We start from the raw sequence: 15,715 nt of genomic DNA, 5'->3' as shown, positions 1-15,715 counted from the left end.
TAAAAGATCTAATAAAATACTTTCAAAATACATTCACACAAGACAACGATGTTTGACTGCAATTTTTCCCCTTAAGGAATGACCTGATGTGAACGCTGTCTGCTGATGCTGACAACCTATGAACCTTACTTGGTTGGTCATTTCCCTTTGGAAATGAAGATGGAGTCAAAATTTCAGGTTTTCTAATCACATAACCAAAAAATTTAGCAAGAAACATTTCTGTGCTTGAAAGCATTTAAATAATTATTTAACATATCTCAGAATAAACAAAAAACAAGTAAAAGAAAGGCACACACTTTTTAATGCTGAGGAAATAATTTTATATATAATTTATTTGAGTGACTATTTTTTAAATCCATGTAAAAAATCTACTTAAAATTGAGTATGCATAGCTTAAGTGAATATGAACCATAGGTCTTGTTCCTTCTTACCTTTCATAACCAGTTCTTAATGGCAGGATACTGGAAAACCCCTGTTATTTTTAAGTTAAAAACAATACATATAGCTTTTTTAGTATCTATCCCTTCTCATTTGTGTTGAGCATATCCTTTTTTATGTTTTATTTTTCAATAATTAAAATGTTCAAAAGGACTTCTTTTTCTTCCCAACTCTCCTCCCCACTGTGGGTGTAGGAGGGAGGAAGTGACTGGTGCTTTGTTACCAGCTGGGATTAAAAAATGGCAGGACAATAAAACCAGACCAAATTAAACAAAATAGGAATGCAGGAAAAGTAAGGTGACCTATTCTACTGTACTGTACAATCTCAGATATGCAAATCATATGTGCTTGTACATACATAAAACCAAACATAACACAATTGAAACTGAGGGCTTAATTTCAACAACTTTCTCCTATTTTAGGATACGATTTTATGTCAAATTTTCAGAGGACAGCTCATCACAACTCATCACCTCTTATCTATTATATTTTTCTATGTGCCTAAATTTAGTTGAACCAGATCTCAGCTTTATGTTCTATCTCAGAAAGGGCAAAAGTAGTCAGGTCAGATGAGCAGAGAGAAAATGGACATAAAGTGGACAGTTAATAGTAAGTTGAATTTTCATTAGAATGTATTGGTCCACTTTTTCAATGTGATTATATTATCCAGAAGAAAAAGCTGCCTTTTACTTCTCTGATGATACTTTAAGCACATAAAGTCACAGATTTAAAGATCTGCTCTGATGTCACTGTGTTCTAGAGGCATACCATAAGGTTTCACAACTTCATCTGCAAATAAATCATTTACTTTTGTATATGAGACAGTAATGCTGGAAGATAATTTTCATACTTCAGAAACTGGAGATACTTTTAAATAATGAAGTACATAAAAGTTTGCAGAATTTTTTCTAGAGGAAAATTTTATATAAGTGGCTTTTGCATCTTCCAAAATCTCACATAGGATGAGATATAGTCACTTAAAAGATATTTTTATATATGCTAATTATTTAATACAACAGAATTGACTGTAAATTAAAGATATATTCATGTTCTCACCTGTCTGTTCAAAACAGTTCCTGTGTATCTTTGAAAACTGGATCCTTACAGGAGGAATTCCTCTCTGTTAGACTGTAACATTAACAAGCTGGACATGTACATTTGAGTTCCTTGTTACCATTCAGTGCAAACGAAGAGAAACATGCTCGGGGAGTTATTCCTTTGCTTCTGCTCTAATTCCAAGTAGATCACCAGAAGGAGCAACTTTTTTGGCTCTGAAGATGATCTTATGAGGCAAGTTCAGAAAAATTTCTTCTTTCATGGTCCTGTGCAATTGTAGTAAAATAAACCAATAGGGAAGGGAGAGGGGGTGGGAGGAATCCCTCTCCAGCTCTTAGAATAATTTAAGTTGGATATTTTTTCTTAGTTATATGAATTTTTGTTCCATTTTTCATATCTTTTCCTTGATTCAGACAATATTAACCTGTACACTTTACAAGATAAAGACCTGTAGTTTTGCTTTCAGTATGAATCCATTAAAGTATTGCCAACTTTTAATAATCTGAGGGCAAATTGACCAGTTCTCTTATGGGACTTATTAATGTCACCAGCTATTTTATTTTTATTACTTGTATTTGGCATTTTAATAGTAATATATTCTTTGGGTTTTCTGCTTAATTAGTTAGTTAGTTAGTTAGTTAGTTAGCTTGTTTGTTTGTTTGTTTTTGTGCTGATTTTGCCTTTTTTTATAGAAGTTAGTGTGAAACTTTTTTTTTATATTTTTGCTGGAAAGAGTGTTGAAAATACAGGGGTGATTTTGTTATTGCTGAGCAGCACTTTCATACAGTCAAAGTCTCTTCTGCTTCTCGGTTTACCCTATCAACATATAGGCTGGAGATGCACAAGAATTTGGGAGGGGACACAGCAAAGCTGAGTCACCAAAAGGATATTCCATGGCATATAATATCATGCTCAGTATAGCAGCTGGGAAAGGAGATGGAAAGGCTGGATGTTCAGAGTTACTGTGTTTGTCTTCCCAAACACTGTTACATGTAATAGAGCTGTGCTTGAGGTGGCTGAACTCCTGCCTGCCCATGGGAAGCTCTGAATTAATTCCTTGTTTTCTTTTGCTTGCACATGCAGCTTTTGCTTTATCTATTAAACAGTTTATCTCAATGACTTTCCCAGTTTTACCTTTCTGATTCTCTCCCTATCCCACCAGGGGAGAGTGTGAGTGACTGTGCAGGGCTTAGGCACAACAGTTTGCTTTTCTTTATCAGCTAGACAGCTTCTATGTTCCGACAGATAATAAAGGGTTAACTGTAAAAAATAAAACAATAAGAAAAATGTAAAAAAAAAAACAGATTTTTTTTTTGTATGGTCATGCATATATTAACAAAATTTATAAAGTGTACATAGGACATCATTTTCCAAGCTGGCCTGCAGACATGCTGGTAAGATCTCCCTAGCAACCCTATAATAGCAATCATAAGGCAGTCCAGTCACTGAAAGTTAGGATAATAAACAATTTCACTAGAGATTAATTTTAATTTTCCCTTGAGATGTGTGTATGTGTGTGTGATGTAACTACAGTTGTTTAAGGTATTACCAAGTTATCCTTTGTAAGTCAGTATCTCACTAGGAGATTTATCCAATGGCTACTGAAATCAATAGACATAGAACCAACTCCAAATCAATACTCAAGGTGGCAACATATATACAAAGATGGTATTACAATGTCTCTCTGCTAGTAATGATTGACAAAACTTTATATTTTTTAGAAGCCTTTTTTTTCCAAAAAGGTCTTCTAATCTTGTGGTATTAAAATATGACTTCTGTGGCTCCATCAAGCTAATACTGGAAGAAAATTTTTCAAATAACAGAAAATAAAACTATAATTGTTCTGTATCCAGAAAGCAGTTTGTATCAATAGCTTCACAATCACAAACAAGAATGGGAAAACAAAGTATATAAAATAGTTTGAAATATATTATATTCATATATGTCATCATATAGATTATATTCATACATAACTGCATATCAAAAACAGTATGTGAAAATCAATCAAAACAGTACTAGAGAATACTCATTTACCAGTATCTGTCTATTTTGTGTATCTATGATTGTTCTAACAAAGAGAGAATTCATCATGACAGAATTTTTATGAGGAGTAGGCAAACTTTTTATTTTGGGTTTTTTTTTTTTGGTTTTTCTTTCTGGTTTTTCATAGTTAAAGCATTTCATTTGCTGGATAAAATGTAAGGCAGTTTCAATGTTCAGCCATAATAGACACAAATGACAGCTTCATTCCCATCACAACTGGATGGAGATAATTACTGATACTGTCACAAGCCTGGCACAGATCATTGCTTGTAGAATAACCACATCCCTACTAAAAAATATGAATGTCAGAATGAAGGATTCTTTCCTTTAGTAGCTGTCCGATATGATTAAAAGATTTTGAATTCTAAGGCCCTTTTTACCTAATATTATTAACAGTGAAAATAGTTAATAAGCCATTACTAAATTGGATGTCCTATTTGTGCATCCTCTAATGGCATCATAAACTAATAGAAAACTCTATGCTGAAGCTTTAATAATGTATAGTTCATTGCTGACTCTAGATTTTAGATTGCATTATGCTCCAACCAAGTTAAAAGAAGATTAATAATTGTAAGTAAAGAACCCTGTTTTGACTCATTTGGTACTAAAACTTTTCTTCTTTTCTAATTTCTAAAAATGTAAATAAAATTTAATCATAACACAGAATAAAAGTTGGCAGTAGGTGATCAGGAATCTGAAAGCTAATATACTGTTTAGAAATCTAAAAACATGTTTATTCTTCACTATTTGAAGTATGAAAGGAAGGAAGGAAGTAGGAAACAAGACTTGTTTATTTAGCCTCTCTTCTCCATTTATGAGAACACTAATATGTATTTGGAAGCAAAATTCATGAAGATCTTAAGGCTTGTAATTGCCTTTTGTTCAGATTAATTGAACAAAGATTAAAGAAACAATAGATAGCCCCCAAACCAAAAGGAAAGAATACAGCTTCTAAAACCAAATTAGTAAATCAATTTACTAATTAAAGAGGTGTCGATTATTCATTTCCTTCCTCTTGAACACTGTTGAATAACAATGTATGTGTGTGTTGTGTATTTTGTGAGTGAAAATGGTTCTGAGAAATAGAATAAGACAGTCTGAACACAGCTGGGAAAGGACAACACACACTGTCCTTCCAACATTCCTTTACACTGGCATCCTAGGTCAGAGATGACTGAGAATTGGTCTAATGATAATTTTTATTTTTCTGGTTTTTGAGCATAAGAAAATATAGTTTTAATTTTTAATACAGTTTCACTTTCAAATTTCAAGATTACCTTTTAAAATATACCAAATGTTTTTCTTTCTGCTAGTTTGAAAATTTGACCGAAAAGGATTTATGTCTCAGAAGAGACAGGGTTTTTTATATTTTCTTAACACTTCAGTGCACTCAGGTAGTTAATTAGTTTATTCACTACTTACAGAAATCATTGCTAATAGAATAATGGTAATAATAAAAAGGAGTTTCAGAAGGAATAATGTAGGTTCAAATGACAAATGAGCACCATTTATTTGAAGTTCTAGGTCATTAGTTCAGATGCATCCTTGGTTAAGAAATTGTTCAGATTGTTAGATGGCTTATGCAAAACAAGTACCCACTTTCTGATGAGGAACAGTGCATGATAAAAAAATACCATCAGGAGTGAAGTGTAGTTACAGCACAGAAACAACATTTCACAGGATGAAAGCACAAGTTGATTTCTCGCCTCCTGCAGTGTTTCCTCAGATCATATTTTAAACTCTTTGGAAGTAAGAAAAGGCTGAAACTAGAACAGTCTCATCTTTTCGTAACCTTTGTTAATGAATTTGATTATCAAGATTGTCAGTCAAATTCTATCCATCAGATAAAATTGTGCAACACTAATAATTGGAGAAAACTAAAAATTAAGATAAATGTTCTATTTAATCATCAGAAAGATTAATGAATGCATGGAGTATTTTACATTATTTACTGTCATGATTTCTGTAGTTCATAACATTGTCAATTTGCAACAGTCTCAATATTCTTCCAGATCTCTGCAATTTTTCCTCTTTTTTCATTTTCATTACAGACTCTCCTTCAGCATAGTTCCTCACTTCTTTGACATCCCTGAACACTAATCAGAGAGAAAAGCAGCATGTATATGCCATCTGATTAACTCCAAATACTCATAGCGTGATTAACCACAGCACTTACCATAGAAGCTTTTCACAATATTTTTCTTTTCTTTCTACCTAGAAAGATTTGCTAGTCTTAACAAATTTATTGGGAATTCTCTTTGAAATCTCTTCTTCCTTCAGCACAACTGAGATAAGATAATGGGTTCAAGAGTTATTTAGAGAGAATTGGAAGTCTCCTTCTTTGCAAAATAAGGCCAAAAAAAATACAAAGGGGGGAACATAATTTTTTAGTTTATTTCCTAGAGAGTTTTGGCAGCAGTTTTTTCCTGAGGGTGGAATTGGAGCTTCCAATTGGAGCTTAAATGGGAGCTTTTGGTTTAGAATTAAGGAAATGACATGCAAAGATGATATATAGTGGGTGTCTGCTATAGGCCACCCAAACAGGTAGAACAAGTGGATAACAACAGTAGGAGCAGTCTCACCTTGGAAAATCTTCATCCTCACTGGGGGTTTCAACCACCGTGATTGTGGAGGGCTAACACACTAAGGCATAAAAAAATAATTAGGAGGTTCCTGGAGTGTATTGGTGATAAATTCTTCCTACAAATGATAGAGTAAATGAGAAGAGGTGCATTTCTGGATCTGACAGTCACCAATGAGGGGACTGAAGTGGATATTAAAGGCAGCCCTGCCTATGGGTCATAAGACGAAGGTGTTCAGGATCCTGAGGTCAGAGAGGAGATTAAAAATCAAGTCCCACAAGCCTGGACAGTGGGAGAGTGGTCTTTTGCCTCCTCAAAGCACTGTTCAGTAGAGACCCATTGGATAAATTCCTAGAGGGGAGAGGCCCAACAAAGCTGGTAAATATTCAAGTGTCTCTTCAAACAAGCTCAGCAGACCTCTATCCCAAATTAATAACTAGTCAGATAAAAATGCCTGAAGGTCTGTGTGGATGAACAAAGACCACCTGGCCAAACTCAGAAGTAGAAAGAGAGCACACAGAGTGTGAAAACAATGTTAGATAACCTGTGAGGAGTATGGAAACACTGTATGAACACAGGGATGAAGTTAGGAAAGCTAAATCCCAGCTGGAATATGATCTGGCCCTGGATGTCAGAAAAAGGGGGGTCTTCAAATCCAGAAACAATACAAGAAAAATGTGGCACCAATGTTACATGATTTGGTTACAGCAGTGAGCTATAGAATCCTTTTTCTGTCTCAGTCTTTATTTACAAGACCTCACATATGTGAGGCTGAGAGTGCTGGGACTGCAGCCTAGAAAGAGTCTTGGGGGTCTTGTTACTCATGTATATGAATTCCTGAAGGCCTTCCTGAGGCTGGAACCAGGCCTTCTCAGAAGGACCCAGTGACAGGTCCAGATGAATGGGCATACACTATAATGCAATTATAATACACTATAATTTAAATCTTCCCTTTGAAGATCAGGAAATACTTTTGTTTTTTTTTTCCTTTGAAGGTAACTGAGCTCTGGAATACGTTGCCAAGGAAGATTGCAAAGCCACCATTCTTAGTTATTCAATACTTGTCTAAATAATGTGCTTGACAACTGGCACTTAGTGGCGTTACTTGTAGAGCGTGGTTGGACAAGATGACCTTCAGAAGTCCTTTCCAGTCTCAACACTTCTGTGATTCTTGATTTCAAAGAAAGGTATTAATCCAGAATAAAAGCAGAATAAAAGGTGTCTTGAGATAAGAAAATTTCACAAGTTTAGGATAATTTGTTTGTCTGAGAGATTGTTTCCACTCCAATCTGCACCAACGTTATCTAGAATCATTAGTAATTTTAAAAGAAAATATCAAGTCATCTTAAATGTCAGCACACTTCATGAAAAAATAATGAATATAATGGATACTTCTATAGAATTTCCATACTGTGAAAACTATGACAACATGCAGGCTGTTCACACCAGAATAATTCAAAATGTTAGCATCAAGGTAGAAAATCCTAAATCAGAGTTCAGTGGTATTTTAAAAAAATCTTTAAATATGACTTTAAAATTCTCTGATAAAGCAGAGAGTTTAAAAGATAACGTTACCTCTCAAGAAACAAGACCATTTAAAAAGCATGTGAGATAATTTAATAATGGGTTATATTTTCAAAATCATATGTACTTCCGATTGTTACAGTGAGATTTTTTTTTTATTTTATTCTCATTCATTTTCATTGCCTAAAAGCAATGGTAAAGGAATGTGAAACATGTAAAGTAGATAAATGAAGTATAAATAAAGAATTACATAATAATTTGCCAAATATTTTAATTCTGTGGCTATTTTAATTTTTTTTTTTTTTGAGATAATAGTTATGCAATCTGCACATTCTTTCTGGGACTTTATTGTCTATAGTTCTACCTATTTTTGGCTTTTTATACTGCTAACTATCTATAGAAGAGCACACTAATATTTTTGAGCCTTGTGATGTGTAAAATCATATGGAATTTTTAAAATAAAATGTTTTAAAAAAAAAAAAATCAGAAATACACTGCAAGAAAAGAGGCTGAAAATTTTAACAATTTTTTGTTTTTAAATGTGGCTTCCATTCCAAAATAAGTGGCTTACCTTGAGCTCTAATTTCCAGTTTAATCAATAAGAGGTCCCCACCTGGTGATTTTTGTTTTTCTTCTAGATTTAGAAATTTTTTTATAAAATTTACATGAATTAAAAGTTAAAAAAGAATGCAAATACATTAAAAAATTAACTTTTGAGAAAATTTGTATTAATTGCACTTAAAAAAATGTATCTATGTTTTTACATAGAAACTAAAAATTAAAATAAATTAATTTTCTGTAATTTAAATATCCATAAAATCTATTCCATCTAAAATAATACAAATAAAAGTTACAGTCAAGGTGCAATGGCTAAGATCAATTTTTCAAAAATTTAGATGTATATGGATAATGTAGACATTCATATCACCCCAACATGAATACCTACATTATTTATTGTACTTGAATGCTCTTCCAGGGTGTGATTCACTTAGTTTTTAAATGGACATTTATTAATTGGTTTCTCCCAAAGGGCTCTTATATCTCTGTGAAATTGAAAAGAAGTTTGAAGTGAGTATCAGATGTATGTGTTTCCATTACGCACACATAATCAATCGAGATTTATCCACTAAACCCATTTTGATTCTGTTACTTAATATGAAGTTTGGATTTAAAGCTCTAGCGGGTTTGTAGAAATGACCTTCAATAGGCCTCTAGTCAAGGACTCTCTAAAGATAAAAAGGTCAGTTATTCAGAAACTCTCCACTTAAACCCGTACAGCAGATGAGTGAAAATTGCTAAGTGCAAGAACAAGTCTCATCTCTTGCTTGAGAGGTCCTTTCAGCCTCTGAGTTGAATCAGGTGGATTTAAAACAGTTCTAATTACTTGTTGAAGCAGAACTACTTCTAAATATATCAAGAAAAGAGAAGATATGAAGAAAGAGAAGATAGTAGTAGCTGTTCTTTCCATAGTAACCTAACCGTTAGGCACATACACAGGAAAAGCTAAAACTAGATTCCAAACCCTCATGAAGCTCATGAATCTCAAACACATAATATAGGTGAGAGAATGATTTCATAATGGCAAGTTAGGCTAGAACCAGAGATGTGAATGACTCTTAGAAGAAGGTTGGACTGGGCCAGAAGGTCTCCTGTCAGCAGGCATATTTTGGGAGGACCCAAGGGCAAAAAAAGCAACTGCATCACAAGCCCTGGGGCTTTTCAAAACTTGCTGGCTTTTGAAGTTTATGCTTTTGTGTTTTGGGGGTCTTTGGAGACTGTGCTTTAGCTTTTTGGGGCCTTTTGGCTTGGGGGCTTTTGGGTCTTATTGCTTTTTGGGGCTTTTGTGAAACTTGCTTTTGAGTCAGGGATTTTGAGGTCTGCTTCTTGCCCTGGCTGTAGCCTGTTTCTGCCATTTTTGCCCTGGCCCCCGCCTGCCTTTTGGCTTTCCTGCCCTCACTTGCTCTTGCTCACCCTTGCGTCTGTCCTGCCTCCCTGTGTCCCTGACCACTGCCCTGCCTACTTCATCTCTGCATCCCTACCTGAACCCCCTGCATCCAACCCAGCCCACCTCTGAGCCAGCCCACCACCAATCCTCACCGTGACCCTGTCCAGAGCTCTGGACTTCCTGGCCACCTCACATTGTGTCTGCTTGCTGCGGGTGCTGTCCATGGGCAGGCAGTTACTCACCCAGCACCGCCTGGATATCGATAGCACTCCCTGACCTCCAGTGGTAACAGCCTGTTTTTCTCTCTGTCTTCTCTCTCTCTTTCTCCCCTCTCTCCCATTCCTTTTCCATATTCCTTCCTTCTTTTCTGTTTCTTCTAGCCATCTTTAGCAGGGTAACTCCTTTCTATTTTGGTTTCTTCATTACAAATAAATGGTTCTCAGGTAAAATGTTCGTCTTGTTTGACTTAATTTCATTCGTGACCATCCCTTTTTAAAAGAGCTCCTTGCAGTTTCCCACAGTTGAATGCGACAATTTGGTGAGACAAAGAGAAACAAAGGCAATCAAGTTTATTTTTCTAACTTTTCATTATTGCACGAAGAACTTCAGGCACAGGAGTCAGCGCTAGTCATATCATTATGATTGTGACTTTTAATGGGATATTATAAATATATAATTAATATATTAATTGGATATGACTTTGAATGGCCTGATAAATACCTAAGGGTGCTTTCCCACTGGTCAAACTACAACCAAAAAGTCAATAATGTCTTGTGAGTAGAATTCAAACATTTGTAAAAACAATTCAATTTCATGTAAAACTAGTTTCACCCTGAAGATTTTCATTATTTGAATAAACCTTGTCAAGCATGGCATTTCATTATTACAACTCTTAATTACAAGTGAAACGTCTATTTAAAGCTCTTGTGACTCTTTGTATTTATTATCAAAAAACTATCTCCAATAATATGTAAATTATACTGCAAGCTCCCACTTTGCAAGACTTACATGAATTTAAAAATGCAGAATTTATCTAAAGAATGACACTATTTAACAGATTAATTGTGTGGTAAAAAGTACCCAAAAAAAGTGTGTTCTGTTATACTTCCTGTAAATGCACTTATGGCTCAAAAGAATCGAAGTAAGATGGTAAGAAAAAGTTGTCCTGACAAATTGAGTTTTTGTACAACTTATGGCTAAGTAAAGGACTCAGCATAGTGATTGTTCAATTACCACATTCTGCTTCTACATTTTTGATTAAGGTGTGTATGTACATTCATATAAAAAGTCTTCAGTCAGTGCCTCTTCCCACTGATTTAAACTACCCTTATAAAATCGTGCTCCTCAAATCATAAATGAAAATAGATAGAGCAAATGAAAACAAATGTGCTGGTTTGGCATTAATTGATATTTAGTAAGAAAGAAGAAACCACCCACAGAAATTATTTCTCTGAGATAAGCTGCAGAGAGCTTCCTCTGTGCCTGGAAAAAAACAATAGCTAGCTAGTTCTGAGATAGACAGCTGATTGATCCATTTAGAAGTTGGATCCGCCTCTGTGAGATGCACATTTTAAAAACAGACAAACCCAGGAAATCCCTCTTTTGGTTCCAGACTGGAAAGGTAGCGTAGCTGAAGTGAGGCTGGCCCTGGTCCCCCACGGCCTGTGCAGCCTGGGAGAGGCCGGGCCGGACCCCAGCGGCTCCCGGGCCAGCGAGTCTCCTGGGGGATGGAGACTGCAGGGTGCCAGCCTCAGGCTGGGTCGGGGTTGTCACGGCTGCTGACATCTTGCTGACACTAACTGCCCCCTCCACCCCCCACCCCCATCCTGCACCGAGCTGGGGCCTGCCAGGCCCCGGGAGCGGCTCCAGGCCACCCTGTCTTCCCCACAGTGGTTGCTGGGCAGAGGGAGGGGCCCAGCGCAGCCTGAAATGCAACACCGTGACTGCTGCAGCCACTGCCCATGACCATCTCAGGCATGAATATCAGTGACATATTAACCCTTTTACTGCACCGGTGAGACCTGCAGATCTTAATCCTCTCTCCAGGGAGAGGAAAATAGTGACAAAATGTAGAAAGACAACATGAAGACACCAAGGTCAGTAAAGAAGGAGTCAAGACTCAGATGGAAGGAGAATAAGGAGATGCCCTAATGGGGCTGAAAGTTCTTTTGGTAGGCCATGGAGATGGACAATAATACACTGAAATATCCCCTTTAATTCATGAAAGAGTATGGGGGGATGATGTGTTCAAATTGTGGATGTGAGCAGAGGTAACCATGATGAAGCAAACTAGATGCTGAAGAGACTGTGATCCCGTGAGAAGCTTGAACAGAGAGAGAGACATGAGTGATGAAGACCCTTTGCTCCAGGGAGAGAAGAACTCTCTTCCAGAGATAAAGATGATCACAGAGATAGATGAAGATAACCTTCGCTTTTCAACAGTTCATCCTTAAAATAATACCCCATAATTTGACATGGCCCATGAACTCAACTATAAAGAAGGGCGGTGAAAATGGGAGTAGTTTCACGATTGCAGGTCCTTTCCCAGGCAGCTGCTATTAGTGGGAATGAAAAGCTGCAAGAGAACTGTTTCTTGTGGAAAAGTCTCCATGGCATGCCATGAGAAAGCTCCTTTCCATACAAGAACTGATGAAAGACTATTGTAGAGTTGGAAACTGATTTAAAATCCCATGTTTTGTCTCTACATTGTCAGTTGGGAAAGAAAAGAAGTCAGGCATGGGGAGGAAGATGGTTCTGAAAGTTTTATTCTGATGCTTATTATTTTAGTCCTGTTAATAAAGTTTTCTTCATACCTTTTAAATTTTAAACCTGTTTTGCCCTTCTCCTGATCCATATGTCACAGCAAGAAATGAATAAGTGCACTGGTAATTTTAGCTAATGCTAAACCAGCCACATTATTTGGTGCATTGGCCGAGAAACTCAAATTGACAAATCTAAACCACCACAATTTTTAATAATATATTTAATTTTAATAAATTACACAATACTATTCATAAACTACAATATTTCTCAATGTGTATGATATGTTATTCTAATATTTAACCTTGTATCTCTGAAAGTCATATACTTATTTTATTATACTGTATACAGTATGACATTTTGAATCACTGTATAAGGTTAAAATATAAATTTTTCTGCTAGCCAATCACAGTATGTTAAGACCAGCCAAAGTTTTATAGAAAGAACCTGCCTTCAGGTGAAAAATCAAACAAATAAAGAATACTCCTAGCTCTCCATATATAGAACATTCTTTCTCAGTTTATTCTGGAGTTTCTTTTTTATGTTTGAGTTTTAGTATGCTTATGAGCTCATGAATCACAATTTTCTCTGACCTTCTCATTAGCTATCAGAAAAAATATCTTAAACAACTTCTGTTGTTGATCTATCCTGTTTGATGAATATGTTGTTTGCTCAGCAGAGTTTAAGTCTCCCTTACACCAGCCCTCAAGCCTTTCATTTATAGAGAAACTTTAAAATAGTAATAAATTTAAAAAACTGCTCTATTATTTTTCTTGAAAATCAGTAATGTTGATAGGAAAGCTAAAAAGCTAATTATTAGAAAATAAGAATCTCACAGAAGCAATTTTAGAATTCTAAGAAAACTGATCAATTTTCTGTACACATCAGTTAATATTGACTTGAAGACTTTAAAGACATTGTTTGAAAAGGCAGGACAGGTGAGGAGTTTTGAAAATTGAATTCCATGAATATACACACTACTTAATTTTTAGATTCCTCCATCTTCCAGTTTTGACTCATTCTAGTTTGTTCTCTCCAGGACAATATCCAGTTTGTATAGTTCTGGGGATACTTTATTGCAAGAACTGTTCCCAGAATGCACTGCTTCCGTCTTCTTTTCACAGTCCTCCAATGCTATTTTATCAAATTTTGCACCCTCCTGCCTTCACCATATGTAAGAGCACCCACATGTGAGGCCACCACCCTTTATGTCATGAAAACATCACTCACTAACTTGGGCTGTGGCAGGTTTGCATTATTTAAATACTCCTAAAAGAACCTTCCACAAAAGTAGTAATTAAGACACAAATAGTCAAGGGATCAGTATAGGACCCAGGAAAAAATGCTGTGGTGAAAATAGTCCACTCTAGGAGATGACCACTTGAGAAATATGAACATCTTTCAGCATTCACAACTTAACAAACAGATCATGAACTCTTTAAACCTGAATTATTTATCAAACCTATAGCATATAAAGCAGATTTGGGACCCAAGCTGAATGTTGAAACTCATATGGTGATCATTTTACTGTAGAGGTTAGATTAATCCCTACCATATACCAGTCTGATTTATCAAAATAGGAATGACTGTACGGGTAAGATTTTGATTCCCCTTATTGCACATTGCTAATTACATCTTTGGGCTACTGCCTACTCTGTAAATAAAAAAACAAACAAACAAACACTGGAAAGATTACCTAAATCATATCAAAGCTACACCACAGCTGTGTTTAATTTACTATTACATCTTCAAAGTGGGTTGTTTTTGAGAGAAGACATAGTTTAGATGATGATTTTAAGAGTTCATCAGTCATTGTGGGCAGAGATATAATTCTTAATTGCAATCTGGAAAGTAATGAAATATAAATAAACTATGTTGCATCTTATAAAAGTCTTACATTACCACTTAACCTAATGAAGTACAACTTTCCCCAAGAAATGTTTTTATTTAACTTTATTAAAAAAACAAGAGCTGAAAACCAGCTGCTCCATTTCTCTTTATTGACCTAAAAACTAGGATGCAAGTACACATATACGTAACAGGGATGAATGTACATACAAATTTGTTTACCATTTATTTACTTTCTAATTTGCTACTGAGGAAAATATTTTCACCAAAAAAAATCTATTATTTTAGACATTCAAAAATAGTTTCATTAAATTTGTGTTTAAAATCCATATAAAATGGAGAATACATTTTTTTTTTTTTATATTATTCTGTAGATGAGATTCACCTTGCTTGCTTGATAACCTGAATGTCTTAGGAGCTATGTTTGAGACACTTAGCCTAGGTCCAATTATCATTTATCATTATCATTATCAGGCACTTTCTGGCACAGTTCATCTGACCCATTAGAGTCCATTGCCCACATACATTTGATATATGTGTGAGGAGTTAAGTTTAATGGTGGCTCTTAAACCGAAGACTTAAAAAGATATTTATCTAGGTTATGTACCTGCAGATAACAAGTTCTTCCAATTTAGACAAACTCTCAGTACACTTTTGTACCTGAATTGATTTTTCCTGCTTAGAAATTGGACTCTATGGTTCTATGTCCTAGTTATATAAACCCCAGGTCCTGGATCACAATAATTTTGGTGCTTCCTTTTGTTTATGTGCTCATTCAAATCTATTCATACTATCTCTAGCTAAGAGCTGCAGTGCACTGGATAGATCTCAGAGGACATTAATCCTAAAGAAGTCCCAGAAAATGTAACAAAGTGCAGCAGGGAAATATACAGATCATGTTGTTTACTGTTATGTACTACTTTTGACCGAAGACAAATCAAATGTCTAAACAGAATGCATCTTTGCTTCTTACTAACATATATTTCTGGAACTGAAAAATAGAGAGTTGTTAATTTCTGACAAATGGGAGTAAAGTATTGCACTAATCTAGGAATCAGCCTGGACCTGGAAGGGAGAATGGAATAGGAAAAAAGAAGTTCTGTACTGATAAATTAATTACAGCAATGAAGATTCAAAGCCAATAGATTGTCTACTAAAGAATTAGCACCATATCTTTATCAGCAAGTCTGGTAGCTCAACCATGCCTTCAAGCATGATTGCAGTGCAGAGACATTGCACCTCAAGGAGCCTGTATGCTCACACACACCTGAGAAGGCCCTATGGATCAGCACATCTGGTGACAACCTCTAAGCAGTAATATACAGCATCATGTTATATTTTGACTCCACATCCAAAATTTTAATTTTCAGCACCTTCAGTCCTACTATTTCAGTGCTTTGATTATGGCTGTTATTTTCTTATGTTTTCCTAATCTCTAGATGTTTCTAGCCTGAGAGTTGTAGAGAATGGATTCTTACAAGTTTTTCCATAGAGTCCACTTAAGGGTGCAGTAAAAGCC

Source organism: Parus major, chromosome 1 (genome assembly GCF_001522545.3).
Source record: "Parus major isolate Abel chromosome 1, Parus_major1.1, whole genome shotgun sequence".
Classification (NCBI taxonomy): Eukaryota; Metazoa; Chordata; class Aves; order Passeriformes; family Paridae; genus Parus; species Parus major.
This window is presented reverse-complemented; position numbering follows the sequence as displayed.